Source organism: Heptranchias perlo, chromosome 20, assembly GCF_035084215.1.
Source record: "Heptranchias perlo isolate sHepPer1 chromosome 20, sHepPer1.hap1, whole genome shotgun sequence".
Classification (NCBI taxonomy): domain Eukaryota; kingdom Metazoa; phylum Chordata; class Chondrichthyes; order Hexanchiformes; family Hexanchidae; genus Heptranchias; species Heptranchias perlo.
In genome coordinates, this window is record NC_090344.1 from 15,609,814 (window position 1) to 15,625,315 (window position 15,502).

Here is a 15,502-nt window from a genome sequence, read left to right on the forward strand (position 1 = left end):
CCTTTGGTGGATTCGCTTAGCTCTAATCTATAGCATGTTGCTTCCGCTGTTCAGCATGCATTTAGTCCTGAGTTGTAGCTTCACGAGGTTGGCACCTCATTTTTAGGTATGCCTGGTGCTGCTTTTCGCATGCTCTTCTACACTCCTCATTGAACCAGGGTTGATACCCTGGCTTGTTGGTAGAGTGAGGAATATGCCGGGCCATGAATTTACAGATTGTGCTGGAGTACAATTGTGCTGCTGCAGGAAAGCCACACAGCACCTCATGGAATGCCCAGTTTTGCGCTGCTGGATCTGTTATGAATCTATCCCATTTAGCACGGTGGTAGTGCCACACAACACGTTGGATTGTATCCTCAGTGCGAAGACAGGACTTCGTCTCCACGAGGCCTATGCAGTGGTCACGCCTACCAATACAGTCATGGACAGATGCATCTGCGACAGGTAGATTGGTGAGGACGAGGTCAAGTTGGTTTTCCCCTAGTGTTGGTTCATTCACCATCTACCGTGGGCCCAATCTTGCAGCAATGCCCTTCAGGTTTCGGCGAGTAGTGCTGCTACCGAGCCACCTTTGGTGATGAACATTGAAGTCCCCCAGCTACCCTCAGTGCTTCTTCCAAGTGGTGTTCAACATGGAGGAGGACTGATATCAGCTGCTGAGGGCTGGTCAGTAGATGGTTTCACTTGCCCATGTTTGACCTGATGCCATGAGGTCCACAGTCAAGGTTGAACACTCCCATCCTGACTGTATATCACTGTACCGCCACCGTCTGGTCTGTCTGTCCTGCCGGTGGGACAGGACATACCCAGGGATGGTACATAAGAACATAAGAAATAGGAGCCGGAGTGGGCCAATCGGCCCCTCGAGCCTGCTCCGCCATTCAATAAGATCATGGCTGATCTGATCCGAAACTCAAATCTCAATTCATGTCCAATTTCCTGCCCGCTCCCCGTGACCCCTAATTCCCTTTACTTCTAGGAAACTGTCTATTTCTGTTTTAAATGTATTTAATGATGGTGATGGAAGAGTCTGCGGACTTTGGCTGAAAGGTATGAATCTGTGAGTGTGGCTATGTCAGGCAGTTGCTTGACAAGTCTGTGGGACAGCTCTCCCAATTTTGGCACAAGTCCCCAGATGTTCGTGAGGAGGACTTTGCAGGGTCGACTCGGCTTGCTTTGAGCCTTTGTCGTGTCTGGTGCCTAGTGGCCCGTCCGGTTTTATTATGACTTTTTTTTAATCGAGGTTTTACAACTGAGTGGCTTGCTAGGCCATTTTAGAGGGCAATTAGGAATCAACCACATTGGTCGCTGTGGGTCTGGAGTCACATAAAGGCCAGACTGGGTAAGGACGGCAGGTTTCCTTCCCTGAGGGGCTTGAGTAAACCAGATGGGTTTTTATAACAATCCGGTCGTTTAATGGCCTCCATTACTGACACCGGTATTTTAATTCCAGGTTTTATTTTTCATTAATTGAATTGAAATTCTCCAGCTGTCATGGCGGGATTATGAACTCGTGACCTCGGATAATGAGTCCAGGCCTCTGGTTTATTAGCCATTAGCATAACCACTCTGCTTCTGTATCTCTTCGCGCTCCACTAATTCACTCTCTTTTCATTCCTCTTATTTCGTGCTTTTTCTTTCTGCCTCCAGCACCTTTGTCTGTGTCCTGTTTTTGTTCTCTCACGTGTCTCTGCTGGATGATCCAAAATTCAGACCCGCCGCTTCTTCCAGCTTTTCCTTCCTTCCACAATCATGGTCCATTTCATTGAGATTTTACTTTTGCCTTGCCCACTCTAACATTCACTTTCACATTCTTACGCCTTTAAGTTTGCTCCACATCGACCGCTGTTTCTCGGGGGCACATGTTCCGTTCACACCAATGTTCATTTGTGCCTTGAAACCAATCGATACATTTCGATCTGCGTGACTGTTCCAGAGACAAGCACTGAGAAAGCAGGGCTGGCATTCGGAAGGACAGCGGCATACTTTTCCGTGAAATTTCCATGGGGTATCTTGTGACACGAGGGATGTTAACTGAAGAACTGGGTTTTGTTTTCATGGTCGTTGGCGCTTTTCACCGAGCAGTTGATGTGCGGGAGAGACGGGCGGCGCTGCACAGCTGCGAATGACGGCTGAAAGGTGCACTTTTGGCAATCTGAGCGGTGCAGTCAGGTCGGAAATGTTCCGCTTGATCTTAATAGGTCTGTGGAAATGTCCGATTGAAAAGGAATGAGGAGAAATGAGAAGAGCGGGAATGGTGAAAAAGTGTGGATGACAGGAGGTTGGCCGTGAGCGAAAGGTCCTTTGAATGTCCGGCGCGGAGGGGATTTTGTTCAGAAACGACAGACCTCAAAGCGCGTGGGGAAAGTGAAGTGTGAGCTTTGTCCTTGGGTCAAATTGGGTGTTTTCAGGAAAACATCCATTGTAAAATCACAAAAATGAAAACAGAAAATACTGGAAACACTCAGCAGGTCAGGCAGCGCCTGTGGAGAAAGAACCAGAGGTCAGGTTTCAGCCCTCTGAACTTTTTCATCAGAAATGGGCAGACTGGTATGCAGGAGAGTAGCTGAGCTGTCTGAGATGCTGGAGCCAATTTTTCGATTATGTTGGTTGGAATCTCACCTCGACCACAATCAGGAGAGCTGTTTATTTTGGCCGCCTCACCTAAAAATCTTCTTTCCAAAGAAGTGCGTTTCCGCATTGCTGGCTTGCATCTGTTTGCACAAATCAGCAAAGTCTGAATTGCCACCCAAAATGTTTCTTGCACGGAGGTGTTGGGAGTGTAAGGGGTGATCCAGGTGAAGTATCAATCAAAGTGCGCAATGGCCCCCTGGTAAACGAAGTACCTCTTATGGTGAGCATAAGATGAAAGATATGGACCATAATTATGTATTTCTTCTTTGCATCACACTAGGATTTATTATCAGGCAATGGACATGAGCAGGTCGATTTACGTCATGCTCCGGTCGCTTTGCATCGCCCCCTGCACATAGAATAGAATCATAGAAAGGTTACAGCATGGAAAGAGGCCATTCGGCACATCGAGTCCGTACCGGCTCTCTGCAAGAGCAATCCAGCTGGACCCCACCGCCCCACCGCGCCCTTTCCCTGTAGTCCTGTATTTTTTTCCTCGTTTCAAATACTTATCCAGTTCCCTGTTGAAGGCCATGATTGAATCTGCCTCCACCATACCCTCGGGCGGTGCATTCCAGATCCTAAACACTCGCCGTGTAGAAAAGTTTTTCCTTATGTCACCTTTGGCTCTTTTGCCAAACACCTTAAATCCTCTGGTCCTTGACCCTTCCGCCAATGGGAACAGTTTCTGTCTATCTACTCTGTCCAGATCCTTCATGATTTTGAATACCTCTATTAAATATCCTCGCAACCGTCTCTATTCCAAGGAGAATAACCCCAGCTTCTCCAGTCTATCCATGAAACTAAAGCCCCTCATTCCTGGAATCGTTCCAGGAATCCCACAGAATCAACATCCTGGTGGTCACCATGAACCAGAAAGTTAACTGGACCAGCCACCTAAATACTGTGGCGACAAGAGCAGGTCAGAGGCTGGATATTCTGCGCCGAGTGACTCACCTCCTGACTCCCCAAAGCCATCCCACAAGGCGCAAGTCAGGATTATAATAGCATACTCATGTGATGGTCACCGATATGAAATGTTATCTCTGTATCGATATCTAAAGATTCTGCCTGACCTGTTGAGGATATCCAGCATTTCCTTTTTTATTTCAGTTTGGCAACACAGCCAGTATTTTCATTTTGAATAAAGGAGCTTTCGCGAGTTTGCGCATGCGACGAGGTGGCCGAGTGGTTAAGGCGATGGACTGCTAATCCATTGTGCTCTGCACGCGTGGGTTCGAATCCCATCCTCGTCGGTGATGTATTTAATCTTGTTTATTTCATCCAGAAAGTCGGATCCCTTCTCGAAACTGCAGACGGAGGTTTTTGCATTGTTTGCTGAAATCAGCAACAGTTCCAACCACAGTTCCTGATCTTAACAAACCCTCTGTGTGAAAAAAAATCTTTTAGATTCCTCTCTAGTTATTTTGCCAAATATTTTAAATCTATGACCTTTGGTTAGCGACCCACTTGCCAGAGGAAACAGTTTCTCCCTACTTGCTCTTTCAAAACTCCTCATTATTTTGAATACCTCTATTAGTTCTCCCGTTAATCTTCTCTGCTGTAAGGAGAATAATCTCAGCTTCTCCAATCTCTCCAAATAACTAAAGTCCCTCATCCCTGGTATCATCCAGGCCAACCTGCTCTGAATCCTCTTCAATCCCTTTTCATCCTTCTTATAATATGTTGCCCAGAAGTGTAATATACATTCCAGCTGAGGCCTAACCAGTTGTTTGTAAAGGTTTAGTGTGACTTCCTTGTATTTAAATTCAATGCCCCCATTTACAAAGCCAAATATCCCATACGCTTGTTTAACTATCTTATCAACTTTCCCTGTTTTGTGAATATGCTCCCCCAGGTCCCTCTGCTCTTGGAACCCCCCATAAATTGTTCCATTTCGATTATACTGCCACTTCTTGTTCTTCTTCCAAAAGTGCATCACTTCACACTGATCGGCGTTAAATCTGTCACGTGACTGCCCATTTCACCAGTCTGCCTCTGTTCTCCTGAAGTCTGCTGCTATCTTCCTCACTATTTTCTACGTTGCCAAGTTTTGTATCATCCGCAAACTTCGAAACTGTACTCCCTATTCCTACCTCCAAGTCACGTATATATAACAAGAAAAGCAATAGTCCTAATACCGACCCCTGGGGGATCCCACTGCATATTTCTCTCCAGTCAGAAAAACATCCGTTCACCACTGCTCTCTGCCTCCTATCCTTTAGCTAATTACGTGCTCACGTTAACACCGGTCCTTTAATCCCACGTGCTTCTAGTTTTCGAATAAGTCTGTTATGTGTTAATTTCTAAAATGTGTCCTCAAAATAACTGTAACCCCGTAATTTTATTGTTAAGCAATGAGAATACAGATATTAAGACCGAGTGCGAGATCGGGTTCATTCCCATTACCAGAAGGTGACGGGACCCGAGGAGGTGAAAACCCATCTGGGTTTATATTTTCCATAAACGGAGACGAAAATCGCAAAGCTCATCCCGTCGAAATCCAACAAATGGACTGAAGATCTGACATTCTGGAAACCCGGGCGTTCCAGAAACCCTTCTGGAACGCCTGGGTTTCCAGACCTGGCTGTTCAAAGAAGCACGATAAGTCCATCAGGGGGAAACACAGAGAGAGAAGAAACGCAGACAGAGATAGAGAGATACATGCAAAGAAAAATAGTATAAATCTCCAAATTCTGTGATTGAACAGAATTTAAGGTGCAGCTTAAAGGCAATTCGTCGCATATCGTGAAATCTTGTAAGGAATCTTACAAGACCAGGTTATAGTCCAACAATTTTATTTTAAAATCACAAGCTTTCGGAGATTATCCCCTTCGTCAGGTGAGTGAGTGAATAAGAGGTTCTCAAATCATATATCTTATATTAAATCTTGGAGGTGGACATATGGCTGGATAATATTGTTATTTCTGGGAGAAACAAGCATTGCTTGGTAATTACAGCTCTTATTTATTTAACCATTGTTTACAGTAGCAGTATGAACTGGTTTTGAACCCCCCGTGAATTTCAAGTCCATGTTTGACCTACTTATTCAGTCACAGGAATTCTGCCAGACTGCATGTTCCAGACATGTATCCAACGTTACACGTGCAGTCTGCAGCCGTGTGTGCATTGGAGGTTCATTGTGGAACCCTTGCCTTCCGGCGGTAAACCATGAGTTTGTTTCCAGGACAATGCAGCATCCTTTACCTTTTGTATTCTGTGCCCTTGAGATCGCCTGAATTGGGATAAATTCATGTGCCGGCTTCAATCTGTACAACTTCTTGAAAGATTATCTTCATTTCGTCCACGTGTGTTGCGTGGACAAACCCTCTGCATTCTCTCCTCTGGTGCTCAAACATACTCTGCTGGAGATAAGTCAAACCTGCCTTCTGCACCGCTGAAAGGAAATGAGAAGCCAATTGGTGATCTTTGACTAAAAATGGGGACACAACGGGGCTCAACGGGATTTGAACCAGTGAAACGCCTTGAGCGAGAATCAGACCCAAAGACCAACTCGCAACAGAGCCGTGCAGTCACTGTAAAATTTCGCTGCGACGCAGCCGATCCGCCATCCTTTCAGAACACCATATCCATACAATCCCGCTTTCTTGTACGATATAGAACAATGTCAGGTTCTACACTAATTATATCATTTCAACAATATCAAATTTGTTTTGAATGTACGACTTGTATTATCAAGTAACACTTTACAGAATGAATTACTCTGAAACGACATTGTCGTCTGTCTCGGCATCGTCATAGTTTACACTCCACCATAAGTACACTTTACTCAAATTGCTGCTTTCATTCACTATGAGAGCGAAGATCCATGAATGTGGAAACATTAGCTACGAATTTATCAGCTGGGTTGCACCTTTACTTTTCCTACTGTCTCCGTCTTTTTTTTCTTTCACATTCTCTGATATTATTGCCGGTTAGATCAGCTCTCGCCGTTCAACGAAGCCTGAGAAGTCCATCGGGGACAACACAGAGAGACAAAAGACAGAGACAGGGCGAGATAGAGAGATGCAGGCAAAGAAAATAAAGAGTACAAATGTCAGGTTTTGCAAACTAGCAGAATTTAAGTTCCTGATTGGGAGAGATTCCTTCTCGGGTCTTGAAATCTTGCAAGAGAAGATCTGACACTAATTAAAAGCACCGGCCTCGCTGTCGAATCTCTCATTCTGGGAGAGAGATAAATGCGGTCAATGAACTCCAATTAATCTATTTCAGCACTGAAGTGATCTTTAAACAGTAGCTCTGCGAGCCGTATTCAAACCTGGGCAGGAAAACCACAATTGAATTTTGAGTCCAACGCTTTAAACACTCGGCCACCGCAGCTGTAAACGGCATGTTCGTTCAGATCGGATTCCAAATGGACACTTGCCGCTATTAAGAACGCGCGCATTGGTTGTGCAGGCGTCGAATTCTCACCTCTTATGCGGGAGACTTTGGTTCGATTTCCGGCCAATGCAGAATCATTCTCACCAATGAGCAGCTGAGGAATATAATTATGCCATATCTCCCCTCGAGCCTGTTCCGCAATTCAAACAGATCATGGCTGATATATGACCGAACTCCATATAATGGCTTTAGCCCCGTATCGCTTAATAACATCAGTTAACAAAAATCGATTAATCTCAGGTACAAAATTAACAATTCAGTTCGCATCAACTGCCGTTTGCGGAAGAGAGTTCCAAACTTCTCCCTCCCTTTGCTTGTAGAGGTGTTTCCCAACTTCACTCCTGAAAGTCCTGACCCTAATGTTTAGGCGATGTTCCCGAGTCCCAGACATCCCAACCGGCGGAAATAGATTTTCTCCATCGACTCCATCAGTTCCCCTTAATGTTTCGAAAAGTTCGATCAAATCAGCTCTTAATCTACTAAATTCGAGGTAAACCCGAGTTCATGTAATCTCTCCGCGTAATTAAACCCTTGGGGTTGAGGTAACATTCCAGTAAACCGAAGCTGCACTCGCTCCACAGCCGATATATCTTTCCTAAGGTGCGTTGCCCAGAACTGAATACAGTACTTCAGGTGTGGTCCAAGCAGGGCTTTGTATAGCTGTATCATAATGCCTATCCCCTTGTATTCTCGTCCTCTAGATATAAAGACCAACATTCCATTAACATTTTTGATTATTTTTTGTCCCTGTCCATGACATTTTAATGATGTATGTAGATGGACACATCAGTCTTTTTGGACCTCCACTGTTTCGAGCTTTTCACCATTTACAAAGTATTCTGATCTATCCGTTTTGGTCCAAAGTGGATGACCTCACACTTGACTAAATTGATATCGATTTGCCACAATTTTACCCATTCATTTATTATATTAATACCTCTCTGTAATTTTATGTTTCCATCTGCACTGCTGAAAATGCTGCCCATCTTGGTGTCATCGGCAAACTTGGATATGTGGCTTTCTATCCCGTCATCTAATATCCGCCTGAATTGGAAAAAAATCCAAATTTAGCTTCAAATTCCTCATCATCTTGAGACATTTTATTTCCTTCACGTGTGTTGCGCCGACGATACTCCGGCATTGAGTCCACTGCAGCTCAAACGTCCTCTGGATATAATTCAGTTCCACCAACAGCAACACTGAAAACATGTCAGAAGCCAATTGGTGACTTTTCACTAAAAGGAGGGCTCGTCCGGGATTTGAACCCGGGACCTCTCGCATATCACTCAATGAAACGCCCTAAGCGAGAATCATACCCCTAGACCAACGAGCCGCTGTTACTTCAGCTTTGCAGCCAGTGTAAAAGTTCGTTGCCTCCCACAGCCGATCGGCCATCATTTCAGACCAGGTCTGTGCATCCAATCTCGTTTTCTGCTCCGGTGTCCAGCAAAATCAAGTTGCACACCAAATGTTTCCAATCACCAATATTAGTCTCCCTTTACCAAATTGGTTTCGAGTGTACGACTTGAGTTGTCAAGTGAGACGTTTCAGAATTATTTGCTCTTAAACTACATTGCTTGGGAGGATACTGAGAGTTGTGTCGATTTGCGGCACGCTCTGTTCCCTTTGCATCGCCTCATGCACATTGAGTTGAATAATGGAAAGGTTGCAGCACGGAAAGATGCCATTCGGACCATCGAGTCCGTGCTAGCTCTCTGCAAGAGCAATCCAGCTAGAAACACTCCCCCGCCTTTCCCCGAAGCCCTGCATTTTTTTTCCTTTCAAGTACTTATCCAGTTCCCCTTTGATGGCCATGATTGAATCTGCCTCCATCACACCCTCGGGCAGTGCATTCCAGATCCGAGCCTCTTGCTGTGTGAAGAAGTTTTTCCTCATGTCACCTTTGGTTATTTTGCCAATCACCTGAAACCGATGTCCTCTGGTTCTTGACCCTTCCGCCAATGGGAACAGTTTCTCTCCATCTTCCATGCCCAGATCCTTCATGATTTTGAATACCTCTATCAAATCTCTACAAAACCGTTTCTGTTCCGAGGAGAACAACCTCAGATTCTCCAGTCTATCCACGTAACTAAAGTCCCTCATCCCTGAAATTATGCTGGTAATTTTTTTCTGCACCCCCTCCAAGGCCTTCACATCTTTCCTGAAGTGCGGTGTCCCGAACCGGACACAATACTTCAGTTGTGTTCGAACCAGTGTGTTATAATGTTTCATCCTGACTTCTATACTTTTGCACTCTATGCATCTATTTGTAAAGCCCAGGACCCCGACTGCTTTTTAACCGCTTTCTCAACCTGCCCTGCCACATTCAACTATTTGTACACATGAACCTCTCTTTGTTCCTGTACCGCTTTCACATTTGTGCCCTGGAGTTTATATTGCCTCTCCTCGTTCTTCCAAACGAAATGTATCTCTTCGCATTTTTCTGCGTTAAATTTCATCTGCCACGTCTCCGCCCATGCCACCAGCCTGTCTATGTCCTTTGAAGTCTATCACTGTCCTTAACACTGTTTACTACCCTTCCCGGGTTTGTTTCATCTGCACATTTTGAAATTGTGCTCTGTGCACTCTGGTCCAACTCATTAATATATATCAAGAAAAGCAGTGGTCCGAGCACTGATCCCTGGGGAACACCACTGTACAACTCTCCAGTTCGCAAAACAACCGTTCACCAGTAATCTCTGTATCGTGCTCTTAGTCAATTATGCATTCATGTTGTTACTGCCCCCTTTATTCCATGTGCCGCAATCTTGATGATAAGCCTACAATGCGGCACTTTATCAAACACCTTTTGAAAGTCCATATACACCACATCAACTGAATTGCCCTCATCCATCCGCTCTGTTACCTCATCAAAAAACTCTTTCAGGTTAGTGAACCACGATTTGCCTTGATCAAATCCGTGCTGGCTTTCCCTAATCAGTCCACCCTCGTCCAAGTGACTGTTAATTCTGTCCCGGATTATCGTTTCTAAAAGTTTCCCCACCACTGAGGTGAAACTGTCTGGCCTATAATTGCTGGGTTTATCCGTACAGTTTTTTGAACAAGGGTGTAACCTCTGCAATTCTCCAGTCCTCTGGCACCACCCACATATCTCAGTATGTTGGTAGATTATGGCCAGCACCTCCGCAATTTCCACCCTTACTTCCCTCAGCAAACCAGCATTCATCCCATCCGGATCTGGTGGTTTATCTACTTTAAGTCCAGCCAGCCGTTCAAGTGCCTCTTCTTTTTCAATTTTTAGACCATCCAGTATCTCAACTATAACTTCCTTTGCTGAGACTCTGGCAGCATCTTCTTCCTTGATAAAGATAGATGCAAAGTACTCATTTGGTACCGAGGCCATCCCCGCTGCCTCCATGAGTAGATCTCCTTAATCGGCCTCACCACTCCCCTTACTACCCGTTGACTGTTCACATGCCTGTCGAAGACATTTGGATTCACTTTTATGTTGGCCGTCAGTCTATAGTAATATTTCTCTTTGCCTCTCATTTCCTTTTTCACTTCCCCTCTGAACTCCCTAAATTCGCCCTGGTGAATGAGCGCATAAAAAAAGTTATCATTTCTTTCAGCCGGAAACAGAAAGTTACTGGTTGATCAATGGCGATTTAAACAAGTATTCCTCTTTTTTAGGGTTTAATGAGTTTTGCGAAATTAATACAGTGAACTAATACAGTAAAGTTGAATTCCTGATCGGGAACCGCCTCAGACAGCGCATTACTGCCCATCCCTGGGAAACAAGATACCACCGAAACTTTGACAACACATCGCAGGTCCCCCTGAAAAGACACAGCTTGCCAGCTGTTTCGAAATTTGGAGCCTGGACAGGGAGTTAAACGCTGGACCTTCAGCTCACTGCCCACTTTAAAAGTCTGATACTCTACCGACTGAGCTACCCAGGCTCGATACTACATAAGCTCCCATCGTATATATTCATGAGAGGTGTCTGAATTATCCCTGCAGCCGTCGAACAAGGGTGAGGTCTGTTTGTTAAAATTCTCAGGAACGTGTTGAGGAGAATCCTTGTTCCTGTTGAACATGATGTAAGAAACATGGACAGTGAACTCGTGAGTTTACAATTCTTCTTGTTTGTGTCAAATGTCTTGTCATTCGTTAGCAGCAATTAAAATCACACTTTACCCAGCGGCTCAAAAGCTGAACTTGTCCCACACGGGAGCTGGAAAAGGCCTCACGAACTTTCAGCGTATTAACATCTGTAAGCTGAATAATTTCTTCCGTTACAGAGTGATACCAGGCAGCATATTTCCCTTCCAAATTTTCCCCACAAGAAACTTCCAACCGATGAATATCGGCTTGAAGAAAATCAGAATTGTTTGTTTGGTTCTTGAGATTTAATGATCTCGTACCGGCCCCTTTGCCATATGAGCTGCCGCTAAAAGCCCCCTCTCCCCCGATGAACAAGTAAACTGGCACTTGCTATTGAAAGACGGTAGGCCAGAGGAACACAAGTGCCCACATGGGAACACTATGAAGTAGATGCATTATGGAACATACCAGTTGTGCTTTGAACTCCGGTCAAAATGTTCGGAGTAAAAGGATTGATTGTTTTAAAAGACGCTCGAACTCACAACCTGGTCATATCTGGAGCCCATACTGCTGTAAATAAGTAACGCATTCTTAACAATTGTGCAACACGAGAGCAGCGAACAACCGACACCACCAGCGCTCCTGTCAAACAGCTACATTTTCGGTCTCTCAATTATCACTTCGAGATCTTACTGAAACAGAAGCCTCCAATCAAGATGCGCTTCGTTAAATAAAAATTCCTAACTCAGGAAAGTTTTGATCGATCATGACTGAAGCATGTACAATTTCCTCACCTGTTCCTTTTAATCCCCTGGGGTGGTAACAATCAGGTCCTGGAGATTTGTCTATCTTTAGTCTAATTATTTTCTCCATTGCCATTATTTTACTTGTACGAAACCCCTTGATTTATTAACAGTTTTCCTCGTGTCTCTGGTATGTTAGCCTCATCATTTTCTGTGACGACCGATGCAAAGTAAAAATTTAGCAACTCTACCATTTCCTGATTTTCACTTACAATTTCACCTCCACCTGTCTTTAAGGGGCCCACACTACTCTAAGCCTCCCTTCTCTCTCTTAATATACTTGTAAAAACCTTGAGAGTTGTCCTCATTTTCCCTCACACGTTTTTCTCCTTTTCCCTTTTTGCTCCTCTTCCGATTTTTTAGTTTCAGCACCACAATAAACAACACTCCGCTGTAAAGTTCGGCTCAATCGTTCTCCAATGTCAGAGCGAGAATTGTCTGAAGCCCTAATTTATTTAATGTAACAAATACAATCACACATAATCATCCGTGTATCACCGCACTGATGGATACACAAAGATAAACAAAGCGAGAAATGCAGGCAACATCGAAATACACAGGTAAACGGACAAGCGAAACAGACAAAGAGAAAACGGCCTGAACCCCCAAACGTGAAGTGTCGCTAATAGATATTAATGAGGAGGTGGACCCGTAAGATCATCACTTGGCGCTGTGGCTTAGCTGGTTAAAGCATCTGTCTAGTAAACAGGCGATCCTGGGTTCAACTCCCAGCAGTGCCTTGTGTAGCTTGTTATTTTACCTAATTTGTGCAATTAAGCGACAAAATAACACTGTGGTCTTGGTGTTTGTTCAGGAGGAAACAGATCCCAGAAAGACTGTTCAAAATCATTCTTTCATTGTCCAGACAGACCTCTCATGGAATGTGTTTGAAACACGTTAACTTGAAGACACGTTCTTGTTTCTGGGCTCGTTGGGGTCGTGGTGTAATTCACGATTTGAGGTTCAAACCCGGAAGTAGTCCTAATTTGGACCTGGACTTGTGATCTTGACCTGCGTTGGAAACTTTTGCAAAGAGGGAAAGGAAGTCCCCAAATCACTCCACCTGAATCGCCAGGCCCGGATGAAATATATCACAGGCTGTTAACAGAAGCAAGGAAGGAAATAGCGGAGGCTCTGACCATCATTTTCCAATCCTCCCTGGTTACAGGTGCGATGTCGGAGGATTGGAGGACTGCTGAAGTTGTACCGTTGTTTAAAAAGGGAGAAAGGGACAGATCGAATTATTGCAGGCCAGTCAGCCTCACCTCGGTATTGAGCATAATTCTTGGGGAAAGTATTAATCTTCATTTAGAAAGGCACGGATTAATGAAGGGCAGTCAGCATGGATTTGTTCAGGGAAGGTCGTTAGAATTGAATTTTTTGAGGAGGTATCAAGGAAGGTGGATAAGGGTCGTGCGTTTCTTGTCGACACAGATTTTCGCGAGGCTTTTGACAAATTCCTACATGGCAGATTGGTCAAAAATGTAAAAGCCCATTGGATCCAAGGGAAATTGACAAGTTGATCCAAAATTGACCGAGTGGCAGGAAGCAAAGGGTAATGGTCGACGGGTGTTTTTGTGACTGCAAGGCTGTCTCGAGTGGGGTTCCACAGGGCTCCGTACTAGGTCGCTGCTTTTCGTAGTACAGATCATTGATTTGGATTTAAATGTACGGGGTATTATTAACAAGTTTGCAGAAGATACAAAAATTGGTCGTGTGGTTGATGGTGAGGAGGGAAGCTGTGGACTGCAGCAAGATACCAGTGGACTGGACAGGTGGATAGAATAGTGGCAAATGCAATTCAATCTGGGGAATGAGGTAATGTATTTAGGGAGGGCAAACAAGGCAAGGGAATACAAAATAAATATTGAAACTAATTTGCCATTTACAAGCCAATTTTGCAAGTTTACTGATGTCTTCCTGTATTTTTCGCATTTTTCCTTTGTATTAACTACAGCTCCCAATTATGTGCTGTCTGTCAATTTCGAATTTGTATTTCCGATTCCTGTGACCAAATCATTAATGTAAATTGTCAACAACAGGGGTCCCATCACCGATAAATTGTGAACAACAGTGGTCCCAGCACCGATAAATTGAGAACAACAATGATCCCAGCATCTTTCAATTGTGAACAACAATGGTCCCAGCACCGATAAATTGTGAACAACAGTGATCCCATCACCGATAAATTGTGAACAACAGTGGTCCCAGCACCGATAAATTGTGAACAACAGTGGTCCCAGCACCGATAAATTGTTAACAACAGTGATCCCATCACCGATAAATGGTGAACAACAGTGGCCCCAGCACCGATAAATTGTGAACAACAGTGGTCCCGGCACCGATAAATTGTGAACAACAGTGATCCAATCACCGATAAATTGTGAACAACAGTCGCCCCAGCACCGATAAATTGTGAACAACAGTGGCCCCAGCACCGATAATTTGTGAACAACAGTTCCTCCAGCACCGATAAAATGTGAACAACAGTGGTCCCAGCACCGATAAATTTTGAACAACAGTGGTCCCAGCACCGATAAATTGTGAACAACAGTGGTCCCAGGACCGATAAATTGTGAACAACAGTGGTCCCAGCACCGATAAATTGTGAACAACAGTGGTCCCAGCACCGATAAATTGTGAACAACAGTGGTCCCAGCACCGATAAATTGTGAACAACAGTGGTCCCAGTACCGATAAATTGTGAACAACAGTGGTCCCAGTACCGATAAATTGTGAACAACAGTGGTCCCAGTACCGATAAATTGTGAACAACAGTGGTCCCAGTACCGATAAATTGTGAACAACAGTGGTCCCAGGACTTTTGACTTGAACTGCATTTGAAACTTTTGCATAAAAGGAAATTAAGTCCTCGAATCGCCCCACGTGGCTCTCAAACGCATTGGGAAGAAGTTCAATGCAAACAATCAGGACTTTAAAGGCAACTCAACGACCTGCACTTTCTTTGAATAAGTTTTGTTCGCCATTATATTTGAAGGTGAAATCGCTCTCGGCTTTCATCTAGCTGAAGCAGAGTGTGGCCGCTTTATATCTGCCAGCATGTCGGTGACGTGGTTAGCTTTGACACTGATCGCTTCCAATTTGTAAAATTTCACCAAGCGTCAGCCAAAAGAAACCGAGAATCGAATTGTCCGTGTAAGTGATGAATTGAAGGGATTGGTGCTCCAAACAGATCTGGAAAATGCACAGTGCGGTCGATCAGGAGTTCCAAATCCACCCTCCAGCCACTCGCCAATCACATTAACTGAGTTTTACTCTGGTCCGTTGTCACCGCGCTGAAATCGAGTATTTCTCCGGCATGTTTTTCTTCACAGTTGCTGCTTTAAGAGTGAAGACCGGCTGTTTGGATTTTCACTCCTACAAGCTTCAACCATTCATTTTGGACTGACTGCAGACAGTTGTTAAATTGGTCGCTGCAAACTCAAAGTTTAGCCCAATTAATTATTGGTTTAGCAGGTGACCTCTTCGCCTGTCTAGTTGGTGCTGTCGGTTTGCACGGAAGTTTGATGGTTCGAGCTCTTGTTTGATTTTTCCTCAGGATTCATCGCATCAAAGTTCCAGGGTTTCAATGTATG

The 15,502-nt window shown here is 44.5% G+C and overlaps 3 non-coding genes across 3 annotated transcripts; 2 read left to right on the plus strand and 1 right to left on the minus strand.

The window, feature by feature from the left end:
- The first annotated feature begins 3,808 nt into the window (after positions 1–3,808).
- trnas-gcu (transfer RNA serine (anticodon GCU)) lies at positions 3,809–3,890 on the plus strand. Its single transcript has one exon. It is a non-coding gene; the product is annotated as a tRNA-Ser (tRNA).
- A 4,392-nt stretch (positions 3,891–8,282) lies between these two features.
- trnap-agg (transfer RNA proline (anticodon AGG)) lies at positions 8,283–8,371 on the minus strand. The gene is given in 2 exon segments: positions 8,283–8,318; positions 8,336–8,371. It is a non-coding gene; the product is annotated as a tRNA-Pro (tRNA).
- Positions 8,372–12,572: 4,201 nt separating this feature from the next.
- Positions 12,573–12,646, plus strand: trnat-agu (transfer RNA threonine (anticodon AGU)). The gene has a single exon. It is a non-coding gene; the product is annotated as a tRNA-Thr (tRNA).
- The last annotated feature ends 2,856 nt before the right edge of the window (positions 12,647–15,502 follow it).